This window comes from Phasianus colchicus, chromosome 20 (assembly GCF_987193195.1).
Source record: "Phasianus colchicus chromosome 20, bPhaCol1.hap1.1, whole genome shotgun sequence".
Taxonomy (NCBI): Eukaryota; Metazoa; Chordata; class Aves; order Galliformes; family Phasianidae; genus Phasianus; species Phasianus colchicus.
Genome location: NC_143455.1, coordinates 9,251,912 through 9,270,414, shown reverse-complemented (window position 1 = coordinate 9,270,414; position 18,503 = coordinate 9,251,912). Strand labels below are relative to the sequence as shown.

The 18,503-nt window shown below is 37.6% G+C and overlaps 1 protein-coding gene across 9 annotated transcripts in view; it reads left to right on the top strand.

Moving 5' to 3' along the window:
- Positions 1 to 18,503, top strand: part of ANKFN1 (ankyrin repeat and fibronectin type III domain containing 1) — a 114,154-nt gene that overhangs the window by 29,459 nt on the left and 66,192 nt on the right. The window lies entirely within an intron of this gene.

Sequence of the window (18,503 nt, the reverse complement as noted above, 5' to 3'; positions counted from 1 at the left end):
GCAACTGCTTTTTGTCCTGGATTTATTCTATGGCATACGCCAGAGTTAAGGGCTTTGTAGAGAATATGTTCTAAAGGAAGAGAAGGTATAAAGTGAGATGTGAGAGGAGTAAAATTCTGCACAAATGGGGGCTATGGAACAAACTGCACCAACTTGCCACATGCATTCTTACTGCCTTTCAGTGTGACTCCCAACATAATGGGTAGCCTCTCTATTTGTTTATGAGGGTTTAATTTTGTGACTGACTTTCATCTTGAAAATGAATCTTGAGTTAAAAGCTCCAGCAGCAGAAAATGCAGAAAATTGAGCTATGGGAAACAGAGTGTTCAATAATAAAGCATGTGCTGACCAGTTAGGTATAATCAGAAAACATGAGAGGAACTAAAAGATTGAATTGCATCAGTGTATGCATCTGAAATTCAAAGCATAAAGGCTGGGTGTTGTCTAAGCAACGGTCTGCACTCAGAAAAAGATATCAGATGGACCCGGATGCTTGCATGATTGAGTAGGCTTTGTAACATTCAGTACACAGCACCAGGATGCCTGAGCAAGAACATCAGTTTTTTATATTTTGCTGAACTGTAAATGGCTACAGCTCTGCCACTAGCGTTAATATAATGCTCTCACTTCGCATTACTGTCTAAAATTGTATGTTTTTGCACTCAGAGGCTGCCCAGAGACATTGTGAATGCTGCATCCCTAGAGGCTCTCAAGGCCATGATGGATGGGCCTTGAGCAACCTGATCTGTGCTGGGAAGCTCTGCCCGTGGGGGGTGGATGGAACTACATGATCTTAAGGTCCCTGCTAGTCTAAGCCACTCTGTGATTCTGCGATAAAAGTTATCAATGCATTTCAGGAAGGTTTTAACTGATGGAATCCTTCTGTAAATTAACAAAAAAAAAAATTTTTCTGGCAATAGTCAGCATTTCAAAATGTTTATGAATGTTACTGCAAATGTTTTTTGTTTTTTGTTTTTTTATATATATCACTTAGTAGATGAGAACATCCAGTGCTTGAATCAGGCCAAGCTTTCTGTGATCTGATAAGCTGAAAGAGATGGTATACTGAACAACATCAGGTTTTTATAGAAAGTTAATGCTTTAGAAATCATCAGTGCTGTTTTATCAGTCTATTTTTAAAGAAAATCTTTTTCCTGGGCCACTGTCCCATTCCTGAAGTCATCAGTAAAAAAAGTTTTCAACATTGTTAATTTTTCCTTTTTGAACTCAAAGTGTTGTATCTACTGAAGAGAAACAAATGTCTTGAGACAGAGAAGCTACCGAGGGAGTCAGAAGGCTGCTGAGTAACCTCGGAGCGCTTGGGGACGTATCCGGAGCTGCCTGTGTATTGAGGTCACACAGCATCAGTCTGCCAGACTGGTTGGAAAAGAATTTTTTTTCCTTGCTCTTGCAAAGGGCATCATTTCTTTTCCAAGCTAGAATCCTCAGAGCAGAACTCGATGTGTTCATCTGCAGTGCACGGCAGCAGTCTTTGAATACTGTCTGTTTTGCCAGACCATTGTTCCTTGGATTGTTGAGCTCTGCTACCCCGTGAATATCCATGGGTGTTAAGCATGTCCATGCTCTTTCTGTGAAAGCTGCTTCTGAAAAGGTTTTTTATCTTGATCAGGGGCAGCAGAAACATGGTTAGTATTGATTTTGCAGGTTATCTGAAGCAAAGTGTTGTTTTGCTTTCTCTGGGTAATTTGAGGCATCCTTTATAACTATGACTTTCAGACATCCCTCAGAAAAGAAAGAATTTTAAAGCTTTTTTGTCCTTGTTTGTTTTTTTTTAAACCAAACCAAATATAAGTCTTTTATGTTAATCCCTTCTTACCAGTTACCATAAAGTCTCAATACAACTGCTGTATGTAAGTAAAATATGTCTTTCTTTTCTATTTATTTTCATTTCATTTGTTTCAGGAATAAATTCATAATACAATCAGTTGCAATACACAGGTTTTTGTTTTTTAACTGGCTCCGAATTCATAATATGGTTTTATACAATCTAGGGCTAAATTCGTGACATGGTTGACATTCTCACTGAGCTAGAAGTTCATTCAAGGACACATTTCTTATTTTTATTTAATATCCCAAGTTTTATTGACGTGGAGACTTAAGGTTAATAGGCGTATTTATAAATACATCCACATCAATCTATATTGTGGCTCTCAGTAAGTGCTAGAGAGGAGTTGTTTGCACAGGAAGTTAAGACAAATTAACTAAAGATATGATTTTAAAGTATATTAGTTAAAGTGCATTAAAGCTTGGTGTGAATGTTCTCATTGAGAAATAAAGTGACTGTAGTTCACTTTAGTTTAATGCACTTTAAATTCACACCTTTCAGCTAATTTAGCTTAACTTCCTGTGTGGACAAGCCTTAAGATTGTTCCCATTAAATGGCTGTGCTGAGCTTTATTTTCTACTTCTTAAATGCAAACATGTAAAATAGCCTTATGTTCTAAAGAGGCCATGTTTAAAAAGAGATTTTGTTATGGGTTTTCCAGTCACGACATTTGCTTGAATGAGGTCTTAAGTAGTAAATTTAGGATCAATTATACTATTTTTTTTTTTTTAATTTCAGGTATGAAATTAGTAAGTTCTATAATATAGTTATCCAAACAAAAACCATAAGGCACGATGGGCAGTAGTGTGAAACTATGCTGACATTTACCAATGAGTTTGCATTATTTTCACTTTGGAATTTTTTAGAGACGTATAAACAGAATTTGAACTATTTTATTTTCAGGATTTCTGAACTTTCAAAGCCCTGGAAGAAAGGTGCTGTGCATTTACAGGTTGACTCAGCAATATGTCTGTAGTGCCACTGCTGCATTGACGTTGTGTTGGACTCACTGAGAGGGGAGACCTACACACACACACACAGCTCTCCCCAGGACACCCTGCTGCAGACATGACAAAAACCCTCTATATTGTCTATTTGTAGCAGTAGTTTTAATACATTTATTCCATCTTGATGAGGAAGATGGATGGTTGATAATTATTTATTACAGTCTATGTACATAGAGACATTTAATATATAAAATCTCCTTATTACTCAGCATAGATCTGACATTCGTTTAGGTTTGTATCCTTTCATTCTCACATTTATCATCAGATAAAAGATAATTGTTCTTCTCAGTTCAGTTCAAAGCTGTACATTTTGAGAAATAGAGCTCTTCACAAAAGTATTTATTTTATAAATTAGTCTAACATAACATATTAAAATTATATTAACATTGCATAACATCAGAGATGTGGTCTAAAATTAACCTTATTTTTACCAACTCGAGTCTGTTATGTGAGTTTATCCAGTCCTCTTGCAGTGCATTTACCCCTCCCAGAACTACTCCTTTTGCGGTTCCCTGTAGCATGCTGTAGCAGGCACTGTACAGAGCTTGGTGATCTGAGTGCATTCAACTGAAAACAAGGATGTGAATTAGGGGCTGGATCTGCAAAGTGCGCTGCTCCCATCCCAGCAACCTACCTGAGTTTGCACTTAATTTTTAGTATTTAAGTAGTCTGGTTGTTTTAAATGGAACTACTTAGACTTCTGAGAGGTTAAGGAAAATCATGTGCTTAATGCTTTCCAGGGTTAAGACCAGAATGCTAAACACATTTTAGGGTTTAGCACTATGCATTTTACTCTGCTGATGACATGAACTTTAACCAGGGAGTGTGTGTTACATTTGCCAGCTGTTATCCGTGGTGTTCTACGGTTTGATCAGAGCTGGCATGTAGCTCGAAAAAGGCTGCATGGCAGCTGATACTTATGTGTTCCTGTAATAAAAGTTGTATTTTTGGTCTTCAGATAATGGTTAAAAAGCTCTTTCATATTCTTTTCTCCGTCTTTCTTATTGTGCAGAATTCGTAGGAAGTGGTAATAAAAATTTTAAGTCAGTCTTTATTCGCTTTTCTTTGAGCATAACTTCTGTTCCCTTTTGGCATTGTTAATAAACGTTACAAATTGTTTGAGAAAATTAAACACTCAATTCCTGATGGTCTTTTCAATAAAAATCAAAGCCTATGTGAAAAAAAAAAGAAAAAAAAGAAAAAAAGAGAAAGGAATAATACTTATGGTATAAGAAATTGTGCATTTCAAAATGTGTATAAAGAAGAGTACAGTTCACATTCTTTAATAAAAAAGTAAGTCAAGGTACAGTAATTAATGTTTGAAATTATCTTTGTATCACATACATCCTAGAAGCTTTAAAGGGTACAGAGGAAACAAAATGCCTTTGGAATCATTAATAGTTCACATATCTGTAAGAATGTTTTGCCTCTGGGAATTATGACTGTGATGTGTTTTGTAGGTTAGATGGTTATACATTGCCATTTCTTGAATCGTAAACATAGGCAAGAAGTCTCAATAAATACAGGCAAGAAGTATTGTACAGATATGTTTCTGTGTTACAGGATCAGCTAAAGGCCCTATTTTATTAGATACAGCAAGTAAGAAAGAAAACTTGCCGTATGCTGTGCAGACAGATGATGGATGAGGGTGGAGGGGTCAGAGAAACAGGAAGCGACTTGGTCATGGTCATATAACAAGAATAGAAACGAAGTCTCCTCACTCCGAAACCCAGCATGTTATCCAGTGTTCCACACTGCTTCTCCATCTGTATGCTTAGCTTTTTCTTAAGCACAACCATTGCTTGAAATCTGAGCCCACCTACCTGGTTATGACAATATGCACCACCAAAGTTTTAAATAAGGACATTAAATGTGCAGATACAGTGAATTATGTAGCAAGTCTAGTGTCAGCTTTCTAATTGGATCTGCAAAGAGCATTTTTCAATGTCAAAATAGTACATTAGACAAAAAGACTTCGGCACAAATAATGGGTTTATCATCTCTTTGTTTCCTGTATACATATAATAGGTTGAAAGTTGCATTCTTAGTTGCTTCACAGAGAAAAGGGAAGTGCTTGGGAGACTGATGGTCTCTGCAGCTGAGCTTTTAGATTTAGAAATAATTGTGAAAGGAAAACTCTTTTTGGGATGTTTCAGCTTAGAGATGAATAATTTGCTTCTTTTATCAGCTTTTAAGCTAAAGCTTAACAATTGTATCCAACACAGTAGCTCTGACATAATGTTTTCAAGGTGCTGAGCTGGCTGTGTGGGTGTTGCATAGCACTAGAGCAAATACTCCAATCTGGACTTCTTATAGGAATCCAGGAAGGCTATGTCTCATGTTTAGCTGATGCAGTTGCAATCACAAACAGTTGGTGTGGCAAAACACAGGGCACTGAGTGGTTACTGTCATGGATTAGGTCCCTTCCAACCTAAGCCATTCGATGATTATACTTGGATGTAGTTATTTTATATTCATTGCTTAAAACTTCATTTTCTGCTCTTCCAAGAATTCATTTGCATTAAAAATAACACATTTGTGCAAGCAGTTGGCAGATAATAATTACAGATTAAACTATCAGCCAAAATATGCCAGAACTATGGCTCCTGTAGTTGCATTCTGTATTTCTACACTGTCCACCAAAGCAAATTAATTAAACCATTATCTTTTGCAAGTCAGCAGGAGGTAAATTGGAATGGTTGAAATGAAAGGGAAGAATCTAAAAGAAAATTGTCAACCAATCGTAAAGCTTTCATTTCTCTTTGCTGCATTGTTTTGCAGTATCAAAACTGGGAAATGGAATGGCTGTCATTGCTTTGGGCACTGCCCTAGCCCTGCTGGCACAGGAACTGGTAGTAATAAGTGAAAATATCAGGGGGCAATTCAGTATTTGAATTGTAGCTAAAGGGCACAGTGATGAGGACTTTAAAAATCTGTTACCGTTCATTTCCAATGGGCTTTTGCATTCATTACTAAGAGATGTAGAATAATAGTTTACTTTCTGAGGCTTCTGGTATCTTGGCGTTGCATATGGGGAAGACTCTATCTTACTTTCTCCTAGAAAATGAAATCCTCTCTTTTGTGGTCTGTACTCCATAGAAGTAATATGGGACATCTTCCATTATATTCACTGGACTTAACAAGGCTGCAGAAAGAGCAGTGTTTGTGTATTACTTCTACCCTTTACATCTATGTTCACATCAAAGAAGCTGAAGAACCTCATTGATGAAAGGTGAGGAAGAAGTGCGTTATTCATATACTGAGTGTGATCCAGTCCCCCCCAGTTCGTAATTTATTACAGCCCTCTTTGTTTACTTAGTTATAATTTACCAGGGTGCACAAATCTGTGGTCATTCATGTTATCTGTAGTGCAATTCCTGTCCCAGCTATATTTCCTGTTAAGATCCTACCAGTGCTTCTATCTCTAGAAGTTAACTTGGAAATCAAGTTTTGTGCACCACTAACCAGTCTGACTGGGAGCTCTTGTTAATAAAATTCAAGTGACCACATTTTTTTTATTTTGAGTTACATGGTCACTAGACTCAGTGAGAAAATAAGAATAATGGCATCTCCTATTATTAGTTATACAGCAATTGCACTTGCTTCATAATTCTTGGAGTAACACAAGCAACACCTCATCTTGAATACTATAAGAATTCTTAGAGCTCAGTAATAGGTTTTCAATTGAATCTTGTTATCTAATGTAGAATGAAAACTTTCCAAACTGGAAGATCTCAGAATTTCAAGAACATATTGGTCCAAAATTGCTAAACTTGAAAGTTAGATGGAAATTTTTTTTTTTTCCCAACTCATTGAGTAACAAATAAAACAGTAAATAAATTTTATAAGAACTGTCATTGAAATTTGTGATGTTAAAGAGAAAAAAGATTAAAATCATGAGTCCAACTAAACATTTTTCTATGCTTCAAAGTGACTTCTAAAAGTAACACTGAGAACCAACTATTTGAATCTCTATAATGCTGATTTTCAATTATGTGATTTCAGTTTGCTCAGCAGATGGTGTGCAGTAACATACAGAGAGTAACATAGAGTTGAAAGGAGCTGCAAATATTAGAAAAGCTTTTTTTTTTTTTTAGGGTAAGTCTGGAGAGTTCACAAATGTCAAGCATGTTGGTTCCCTTGTATGCAATAATTCCAGTTCCTTCATTGAAGGGGTTAAAGATCTGACTCTGATCTGAACCTTCAATACAAGTGCAAATTGAGAGATGTAAATCTGGTCTCACAAGTCTAGACATAACTGTCAGCTACTTTTAGCCATTGTTCTGTGCTGGTTTTTATGCTGTTGGTTTTATTTAATGAAAGGGTTATTTTTCCTTTCCTCTGTAATTCCAATCTTATTTGGTAGAATCTCACTTGGCAACTCCACTTTAGCTTTCAAAAAATATCTTCTATAACAGGTTCAGAAAGCAGTTTCCTGTGAATTTTTATGAGGATGTTATGAAAATTAGGGTTGCATTTTTGACCCCATTTAATCTCCAAGCATCTGGCTTGCACTGCTCTGTTTGGTGATGTTTCTTTCCTCCAATCTGACTTTGATAAATACTTTTGGTAGGCTGCTTACCCTTTGCAATTCAAAGCATTAGAGTTATTTACTACACTCCTGCAAACTTTCCTATTGTCTCCACTGTCCTTTGTATCAAATGAGTTGGAGACCAGCACCAGCTTTGCAGCAGATTGATTATGTGGCTGCTGATGGCTGCTTCTTTTGGTAGTTTTGAATTTCAGTTCAGAGTAAGAAGAACTGTGCGAGTACTATAAAATTATATCTTTCTTGCTTTTATTTTCCCTTTGCACATGATGCTTTTATTAAGATGATATACTATTTTTATTTGCCATGAAATTTTAGTTCTACAAAACTAATTTAGTTCAGATGGTAATACTTGACATATGAATTTTTAAGAACTTTGATGTCGTACAGGACAAAATTCTTTTCATGCACCTTTAGTCGATGAGCTGTATTTCTGCTGTCAGTACCATTTACCCTTTTGTGTAGCAGTACTAGCAGAAGTGGTATAGTAGTACCCCAATGAGAGGAGATACCCATAGTAGTAGGCACTAAACCAACATTTATTAACACAGTTCTTACCCTAAGGAATTTACAGTCTGAACTTGGTCAAAGAGAAAAGGAAGAACTGTTTATTCTTCTTTTACAAAGGGAAAAACCTAAATGGAGGAACCTGAAGGCTCAGATCCACAAAGACATTTGAGTGCTGTTGAAATCATCTAAAAACTGATTCAAAGTCTCAGACTCCCTGTATAAGTATCAAGAGGGAAGAACCAAAGTTGGAGCTTCCAAATAAAAATACTGGAACAAAATCAAAATAATATTAACAAGCCACAAATAACTGCATATGGTAAATCAGGATGTTTCCAACTATCAGCTAGAAAGGAATCTTCCAGTAAGAGGATTGGCAGCAAGAAGCCCATATATGTTCTTAGAAATGTATTGCACATTGCTCTGATGATCAGAGAAAATGAAGAGTGGTCTCAGATATCTGGTCAAGACACTCTTGGAGTTCTGACTTTGACCTTGGAAAGAAACATTAGAGGCCTCAAAATTCATTGATCGGGACACAGGATTGTGTGGAGGTTTCATTTGTTCTACAATCAGAGTTATAAATACTGACTTATATCTATGCCTATATATCCTACAGTCATATATATATATATATATTAGAAGCTGAATGACCTGTAAGTGTGTGCAACAAATGGTCTCACTGGGCTTCTGATCTACTCAGTGGATGCTCCAAAAGTAGAAGATAACCCACAGGCATACAAAAAAATCAATTTCTGAAGTTTATCTAGGGACTTGTATGAAAAGTGACTAATCTTAGAAGAAGGCTGAAAATAGAAATAGATAGAAAATGTGAATGTTTCATAATTTGTGAGAAACTTCATTATTCTCTTGATATGAATTACGGCATAAAAATAATTTGATAATTTGAAGATTTGTCGATTTTTTTCTGAATAGCAATCCATTTAAGATGTATCTCTATAGTTACCTTTCAGATTGTGCTGTATCCAAGTTGGGGGGGGGAAATGTTTTTACACCATCTCACTGGATAGCAGAAAATCCCCATAATTAATGCCAGACTTCTAGCTTTTAGCTTCGTTGAAACCATCAGATCTACGCCAGTTTACATCAGTTGAAGATCTGAACCAGCAGGAATAAAAATGAAAATGGCAAGGTAAAAAAATATGAGCAATTTGATATCAATAGATGTGTGCATGAGGTCAGTCAGGACAGAGTTTTTCAAGTTTCCCTTTGACTTTTTACCCTTAAGAAGGACTGGTTTCGGTCATTGAGCAAGGTAAGACACAGCAAATGATACATTACAAAAGAAATCAATCTGTTGTAATAAAACCTGGGCAGAGCCCCAAGCATTTGTTCCTAAAATATTTATTTTTCCCCAGCTGTATTTGTGCCTGAATATACTGATGTTTTATTTGAAGTATTTGAAAATGTAACACATTTTGAGTAAGAAGGCAGTTTAAGTTACACACAGTTAAAAAAATGTTTTTCCTTTTTCAAATTTCAAACTTCAGTCCTCACATTCACAATTGAGAAATCCCAGCTGCTTTATTTGAAAATATTTGCAGAAAGAGAAATTTCCATTCACAATTCTGACTCTTAGCAGATTTCTGACACTGAAGGGTACTCGGCTGTCAAGAAAAGAAACTGCAATAGATGAGAGGATGATTTGGTCTCTCGATTTGGATAGCAAACAAAAACTTTAAGTATTTTTTATTTAAATAGTGAAGTTACCAGGAAAAAAGCAAGCTCAGACCTAACACCTTAATGTAGAAAACAAAAAGTTTTAATTTTATTGAGCTACAGGGAGAGAATATTGTATTTTAAGAACTGGGTGTGTAGCCCCAGATGTGATTAATTAGCTGCACCCAGGTGGTGAGATAAAAGAACAACAAGCAGCTTAGCTGGGAGAGAGTGATGGGGAATAGGAGCTACTGGAGGAGTGCTGGGTCAGGGAAAGGGGCTTGCTCTACCAGCAAGATGAAAGGCCATGCTGGGTACACCTGCTGTGTAGACAGCAGCAGAAGTCCTTGGAAACAGAGGTCTTAAGAGAGGCCAGGCAGTGGGGTTTGGTTTGTCTGTTTGGATTGTTTTGTGTTTTTTTTTTAATTTATTGATGATCTCTGCTTAAAAAGAAAATGTAGAGGAGAACACACTGATGTTAAAGAAGATTCATTAAGAATCACAGAATGGCCCTGGTTGGAAGGAACCTCAAGGATCACGAATCTCCAACCCCCAGCCACACTCAGGGCCGCCAATCTCCCCATTTAATACAAGACCAGGCTGCCCAAGGCCCCATCCAACCTGGCCTTGAACACCTCCAGGGATGGGGCATCCACAGCCTCTCTGGGCAGCCTGTGCCAGCATCTCATTGTAAAGAACTTCCCCCGACATCCAACCTAAATCTTCCCTCCCTCAACTTCAAACCATTTCCCCTTGTCCTGCAGTTATCTACCCTTTCAAAGAGTTGATTCCCCTCCTGTTTGTAGGCTCCCTTTAGGTACTGAAAGCCTGCAACGAGCTCACCCCACAGCCTTCTTTTCTCCAGGCTGAACAAGCCCAGCTCCCTCAGCCTGTCTTCATAGCAGAGGTGCTCCAGCCCCCTGAACATCTTTGTGGCTCTCCTCTGGACCCTCTCCAACAGCTCCCTGTTTAAGCAGTGTGACTGGTTTGTATCAGACTGGGGCAGCTGAGGTGTAGATGTTGAAGGTGGTGTGCCTGTGTTGCAGTGAAGTACTGTACTTCTCTTTCGCCTTTATTGAGTGTTCTCTCCAACTGTGCTTTGCTTTTGACCTGTGTTGTGGGCACAGGAGCAGCCTGGAATGTACTTTGGATCTCTCACTGAATGTGACCCATAACAATAATGTTGCTCAGCAGAGAGCACTGCACAGAGGATGTGGGAGTGAAGAGTGAAATGAGTGGATCCTATGGAAGAGAAGCAGCTTGTCTGGAGCTGTTTGTGTGCTGGGGCTGAGCCTCATTATAAGGAATGGAATAATATGGAATCAAAGTGAAATTCTATATGGGACAAGAAATGGGGTGGTCTTTATAGCAGGGTGGTCTTAAACTAAGGTTTAATGTATGTACAATATACAAACATTTTTGACAGACCATTAACACCTATAATCTTGTAAATATTTGCAATTTTCTAGATCATAAATATAGCTGCATAAGCAGTTCTTTCAGGACATCATTTATACTCCATTAAAGGTTAATTTACAAGTTAGTACCTTATAGAAAGAAGATATGTGTACTTTTATGTTAACTTTCTGTAAAGGGAGACTGGTGTCTCCAGCAGCAATTTGTAATTCTCCTGTGACACTCCCAGTGGCACTATTCAAAGCACTATTTGAATTCTTTTCATCAGCTCATGTTCACAGCAAATTTAATCTTCTGTTTTGAAGGCGGAGGGAGAAAGCAAAAGAAAAAAGAGCGAGATCTTGGGTCTTCTGTCTGTGTTTCCAAGCATCCAACTGTTTGTTTAAACAGTCTCCCCTGACACAGATTCTCGTTTGTCACAGCACTGATGATACCTGCTGCTGTATCTAAGCCTGGCTGAGCTCGAGTCTTGGCTGTGCAGGGGGGCAGGGAGGAAGGAGGTAAATAGCAGGGGATTGACTCTGTGGGGCTATGACTTTATTCACTGTAATGGCATTTGTGCTTTCTAAAGATCAAAGGCCAGAAAAGGGATGGGGGCAGGGGGGAAGAAGGAAAAGTGTTCGCTGCAGACCAAGGCAGGAGCTTTCAGAAGTGCCTGTGAGAAATTAGGTGCCTCTCCACGCATTTGGTCATCTAACTTTGAAATCCTGATGAGAGGGCTTAGCAAATGATCTGAAGAGAGGCAAGAATAACCACTCCTAAGTTAGAACTGTTGTGGGAGAATGAACGAGGAAAGTGACAAATTTAACTGTTTTCTATTTATTTTATTCTTCCAAATGACAGCTTTCCCTGCTGAACCTGATAAACAACTGAGTGGCTTAAAATGCCACGGTTAGCTGCAGGAAAACCTTTTCTAAACACATACACTTCATTTGTCCATTATAGGGATAAAAGAAAGCTTTCTCAAATGATATGGGATGAGTTCCTCTGTCTTACGAATTTATTCCCCTTCCATAGGATTTCCCAGGAAGAGAAATGAAAGGTTTATGCTTCTGGATCACTATGTAGTACATGTAGATCTTTGTTCCTCACATCTGAATAGCGTAAAAATGTCAGCAGTGTTTTTCTCTATTTCAAACTTCTTTAAATGCTGCAGTGTACTCCAAGCTTCTTTTTCATTCGAGATGCCCTCAGTGTAGCATCGTCAAATGGTGCACTCACTGCTATCACCAGTAAGAGCTGGACAGGGACAGTCACCCTTTTTCACTTTTGCACTTCTACCTTTTTCACTTTTTATAAACATGGAAGACTTTTCTCAAAGTGATCTACCAATGCTGTTTAGTTTTCTCAGACTGAGTAGTTCTACTTTGGCTTTAGGAAAAGCAAATTCCTATTTATTTGTCAAAAGGATATGACAACAGTGAGGGTGTACTATTTTCTTCAGCTGTTTACAACATACTCTGTGATTAGAATTATTAGAAGTTCCATGCATCTTTTTTTCTTTTTCAGACAGCATCACAAAGATGTGTTGATTTGCTCACTTCTTTTTAAAGTTTTTGCACTGAATGATTCAGACGCACATACTGGGACTCTCAAAAAAATACTTGCGCAAATTGTGGATAGTTTTCTTATACTTACTGAAATTGTACCAATTTAAGCTGGTGAGAGTTATCCGAACTAGAGAAGCCTGTATGACATGGGATTATTCCATCACTGAAGTGACTTTTTCAGCTATTTTAGTTTTGCTCTAATCTGTCCTTTGATGAATTATCGTCCTTCGGTGCTAAGTTGCCTTATGACATGTTCTTCTGCCTTGGGCTTTGAACAATGCTACAGATTCAGTATAAATTTCCTACTTGATTTCTGCAATTTTTAAACCGAAAGTACTTCAAAACTTAAAATTAAAATAACTTTTTAAAGTTATTTTAAGCCATTTCCAAAACAGTAATGAGTGGATGCTGCACATCTTGCTTGCCTGACAGCTGCTTACTGTTGCTAGGACGGTTCCTGTGGAAGAAAAAGAAGCTTCCAGTTTTGGTGTTACGATTCCATGAAAGATGGCAATAATAGGTGGATGAGCTGTGGATAATAGGAACAATTTGCAGAACATTCAATGTGTGGTTAAGAAAAGACTTCCATGTCTGTGCAGTCCAGCAAAAGAATTAAACCAATCAAAACACACTCTTGAAGCAATTGATCGGCTCAAATATTATTGCAGTTAATAATGATCAGCAGCTTTGGATTCCGATTTCTGATTGTGATTGGTCATCTTCATTTGTCATTAATTGAGGTTTCTAGATGATTTTTTTTTCCTTCATCATTCTATCTCAACATAGCACTTATTTCTGAAACTACACAGAGGATGGAAGTGTTTTTTTATTTTTCCTTACCTTTTAATCATGGCTTGCCAATTGTAAGATTTCTTTGTTTTGGATTCTTTTCTGTTTCCATTTGCTTGTGTATTAATAACAGCATAAAATCCTGTGCTCTTTGAAATGCAAGCTGTGTTGCTGTCTTAAAGCCTGAGGTGAAAACTAGAGAATATCTTTTTATATAGATCTGATGGAATGAAGTGCTCAAGTAGGTTAGCAGCAGCGTGCCTGTTGTCATTTAGCTGTTTTAACAGATGAATCGAAAATGGAAAGCTTGCACCTCCATTATGGAGTGAGGGGAATATTGCTTAGAGCTGGGGAACTTAGAGAAGATTCATCTCACTTTAAAGTTTCAACTCACTTTTCATGAGGGCTGTATAAATGATTCCAAGTAGAAGTAACCAGTTGGAAAAATTATCAGAAGTTCTGGTTTTAATGCTGCATAACTACATGAGTACGTTATTTTTTGAGAACATATTAGAACTATTTGGAAGTCTATAAAAACATAAGGCTTTTTTTTTTCTATTACTTTCTTGTATTAGAATTTCTCTTCTTAAATATAAATAGAGGCAAAATGAGGCAGTCTTTCTATGGGCTGGTCTGTGAAGTTTATGCCTGTCTTTCCCCCACTACTAGAACACTAGAACTACCACAGTAATTCCACCCAGGACAGAAGACCGTGCTAGTACTGACGTGAGTGTGAAAGCGTGTACAAATTCTCCCATGCATATTGTACAAGGGGTTATTTCAGTCTGGAATGCTGCTTTTAAAAATAAATAATAGTGATTTCTTTTACTTTCCATGATTGCCTATTATCTGTGATTCAAAGTTGAAGTAGTTCTTATCAGCCTGAGTTTTGTTCTCTGTAGTTCAATATTTCTTTCAAGAAAACCCACTTTATTTGCACTGAACAGTGCACAGTAACACAATCCATGCTAGCAATTCTAAGGAGGATTCTTACATGATTCTCATTTAATGCTGCCGGAATAATCAGTTCTACCTTTTGTTTTTCAGCAAAGTTCTTTTCAGAAGAGACAAATTCATCCTTCGTACCAATAGTGGATATTTTTCAGTCTGTTTTGAGTTGATCCTTAATGTAAAAATGTATGCATGTAGTTTTACTATAGGGACACTCAAATAGATCATATTCATCCAGAGTATTAGAATACAAGATTTTCTGTTAGAGGACTGAATAAAACTCTTCCTTCAAAGAATCTACTAGAAGTTCACTAATAGTGATGATCTAAGTGTCACAATTACCACTGGGTTATATGTAGTGCAGATCCATAGCTGAGAGAAGGACACTGGGAGATACCTAGCAGTGAGGTGGCTGTAGTGATTTGAAACTGGTGCTGCTGTTTGGGTTTCTTGAACCTTCTGCTTGCTCCTGACTTCCTCCTATGCAACAGCACTAGCTGTTGTATAGAGCCTGATTCATCAGAGCCTATTTGTAAATGTGAATAGAGACCCAGTGCAGGTACTGGGCCAGAATCCTATCTTCAGAGATACCAACTGTATTTTCAGCTGCAGTCGTTCTAAACATCTACATTGTATGGACTGCAGAATTCTCTTGTCTGCTATTTAATATTTCATTTGAACTTGGGCATGTGCCTGTAGGAGAGGCTGACTACATCACTATACGAGAGATTATCTGTGCGGGTTTGTATGTCTCTTGTGTACATGGTCAGTGTATGTGCATTTATTTCATAGATAACATGGTCCTGGTTTTATAAAAAATAATGCAGAGAAAAGGTACTCACTGAGTGTTCACATTGTGTGCATTCAGTTAATTTCTCCTTGTAACACCTCATAATTTTTCTGAACAGAGGTTCATTAATCATTCCAAATTGTATAGGAGTTTGTGTGATAGCTGTAAGACCACCAAACTCTGACCCTGGAGGAAATGAATTCCTAAAGGTGAAAAGCAAGTGTTTTCATAATTAAGCCAGCTAAGCTGCCTGCTTTTGCAAATATTTATTAACTCTATTCAGATGAAGTCAGATTAGCACTTCTGGCTGCAGAGAATGTTGTTTCATTGGATCACAAGTGCTTGTTTTCAAATCAATATTCAGTCCTTTAGCACAACGGTGAATTATTCTCCCCATCTGTCTCCTGTGACAACGCTAACTAATGTAATATCTGGATGGTGATGTACTTTTATAAGTGAAGTACTTCACTTATAATAAAAAAGCTGTTATTTATAGCAGCTTGTTGTTTTTTCTATACTTTCTGAAGTCAATTTCTAATGTTCTTTTCTACTTGCTCAATGTATCTGGGATGTTAGTGAACACATAGCTGACAAAACTTTCCTGGTACTGTAAATTTGTAGGATAAGTGAGGTTGGAATCACAAAGGCTTTCCAAAACTATGTCTCTGTACTCTGGGGCATCACATTTTAATGAGTTGAAGAATGAAAGTACATTGAAGTGAGATCCAGCGGGGGACTGTACCAGCTCAAAGTGGGACTTGGAGCAGGCTGTGCTGGCTCTGTTACATGGAGTGTATCCCTGCACTTGTGAGAGTTAGCAGAGCAAAATGCTTTTCTGCCCCCACGTTAGCCAGCATTGTTCTTTCTCATGGGATGATGAAGGAGAATGTGGATAATAAACCCAAGAATCTTATGGGCTGAATCAGATTTTTGTTTGCACCACTAGAAAATAGAGTAATGGCTTGCTGCAACCTGCCACAGAGGGTGAAAAGTAGGATTTTATTTCAGATTCATTTCTCCCATTTGTTGCTGATGGATGCATTCACTAGGACATGAGGAAGATGGAGGAATGGAAGGGGAAGCTGTGAACCAAATGCATCCTAATAGTATGTGGTCACTGGAAAGCGATGATCGCTTCTGTTCTGGTTTGTGATAGCAGAGGTTTGATTCATGTGGGAATGGAGTGATGGAGTGAGGACTAGTAATAATATGTATTGCTTACTGAGAGGCTGACATAAATAACTGAAAGGAAACAGATTGGTTGGTTTTAGGTCTTAAGAAAAGCGATGAGAGGATATTTTCATGAACTGCTATGCTAACTGCTACATATTCCAAAAGCCACCACTGCAATAAAAAAGTAATGATATTTGGCAGAATATGTTACAGATCTCCTAAATTCTATACAGAAAAGATTTGGTTGTGTTTCCTGTATTTTTATTTTACTTTTACTGAGCTGCTGGACTTCAGGAAAGAACAGTCACGTACTCTGAGCTCTGTCACTTATTTTGCTGTGCCTTGTACCCCACGTGAAGTAAACATAATAGCATGTCCTTGTTCTGTAAATTCTAGAAAATGTTTAACAAGTACTCTTTTATGTGCATGTAAATTGCCTCTGTAGTAAACCTTAAATCTTCATGATTTGAAAGCCAGCATAAATGCTCAGCAAAAAATGAATGTTTTAAATGTTCATTTCAACTCAATGTGAAATAGAATTGCGTGGGGAAGCTTGGAGTTACTTCACAGCAATCATTTCTATTCTGTTTAGGTTTTTGTATTGCTCCTGTGAGACGCTGGTTTGGAACTCCAGAGTTATTTTCATTTTAGCTAAAATGAACAGTCACATCAGACCAAATGATTGCGGTACGAATTCTGGCCTGTGCAAAACTATTACAGCCAGTGAGTGCAAAGTTTCTGTTGCAGAGATGACCCAAGAGGGTATTCACAAAAGCTGGCCCAGTGAGGCAGATCTGCTTGTGGTTCACTGTCTGATAGTACAGAGAAATAGGCTCTTATTTTGGATTGTTATCTGGAATAGTCTGTCACAACCGAGAAAGATTGTTCTCCCTAGGTAAATGTTCAGCTTTGAGAACAGTCCTGCTGTGCCTTTTCTTCATCCTCTGTGTCAAAGGCTTTTCTGAAATGGTACTTTATTGTTGTTTTGAAATGTCCAATTCTGTCACTATAAAATGCTTGTTAGAGATCATTGCCCCTAAACAGATTTGTGCTTTCATCAGGACAAACAAGCTGCTCTTCATCTGTTTGGGGTAATAAACAGCGTTTGGGGTTCACAGAGTAGTAGGAGGTTGTTCTGTTATCAAAGTTGCTTGTTTGCTCAGTGTGAAAAATAATGGCACTTCTATAGTGTGTGTCAGACACAACATTTAGCTTCATAATAAATGCTCTTATACATCAAGATTTGAAGAACAAGGAGACAGAGCTAATTCTGAGGGTGCATGTTAATTATTATATTGTTAATCATTGTAATCACATGAAAGTTAAAAGGAAACTTGTCTGTATATTTTAAATACCTTTTGGTCTCTCCAGTGGCAGTATCACAACCCTAAACTTGTTCTGGTCCTTGGAAGGAGTGCCTTTTCATAATTGGGGAAAAAAATTCTCAGGAACTGTGTGTGTCTGCCTCTGTTCAGCTTTGCTCTATGCTCAGTTTTGGTGAATCCTACTCTTTCTTTATCCATTCCTAATCTAGAAATTGCTGGCTATGAAAAGCTTGTTAATTTCTGTTTGTGAAGTGTTCTGCTATAACTTGAATTAAATGCAGTGCAGCTGGGAGTAGTTATGGCCAAACAATACATGGCATAAATTATCTCTATATGGAGTGATAGCATAATCAACTGGAGACTGACAAAGCATCAGTTGTGCTGTTGTTGCTGACATCTTCATTATTTCTGTGATATTCAGCTGGTAATTTATTTCCAAAGAACAGCAGTATCTTCAAAGAACAGTATCTTCAGCTATGCCTAATGGCCTGTGTGTACTTTTATAAGCTTTCTGAAGACTGAATGTTAGTTTTTTTCCTAATATGGAGAACAATTGCAGGAACCATCAGCAAAAGGAGCTCTGGTCTATACTGGTTTTGCAATAGGACAGCAGCTCCCTTAAGCCATGTTAGAGAGCAGCTCTTAGATGTGTGTGGATCCTTCAGGCAACAGCAGCTGCTCTTTGAGCCCTGGTCTCAAGTAGGTACATCTCTAAGGATCTGATGGACTCTTTATGCTAATGTATCTTTGTTTATGTTAACTTACACTCAAATGATCATGGTTGACTTAAATGCTTTGTAGCTCAAAAACCTCAAGCCTCATTCTGCAGCCAGGATGGAAGTGTTTCAGAAATTTTCCAGTTAAAGAGACCAGAGAAAAAACCAACACTGTGACATCTTTAAAGAATCCTGACCAACTGG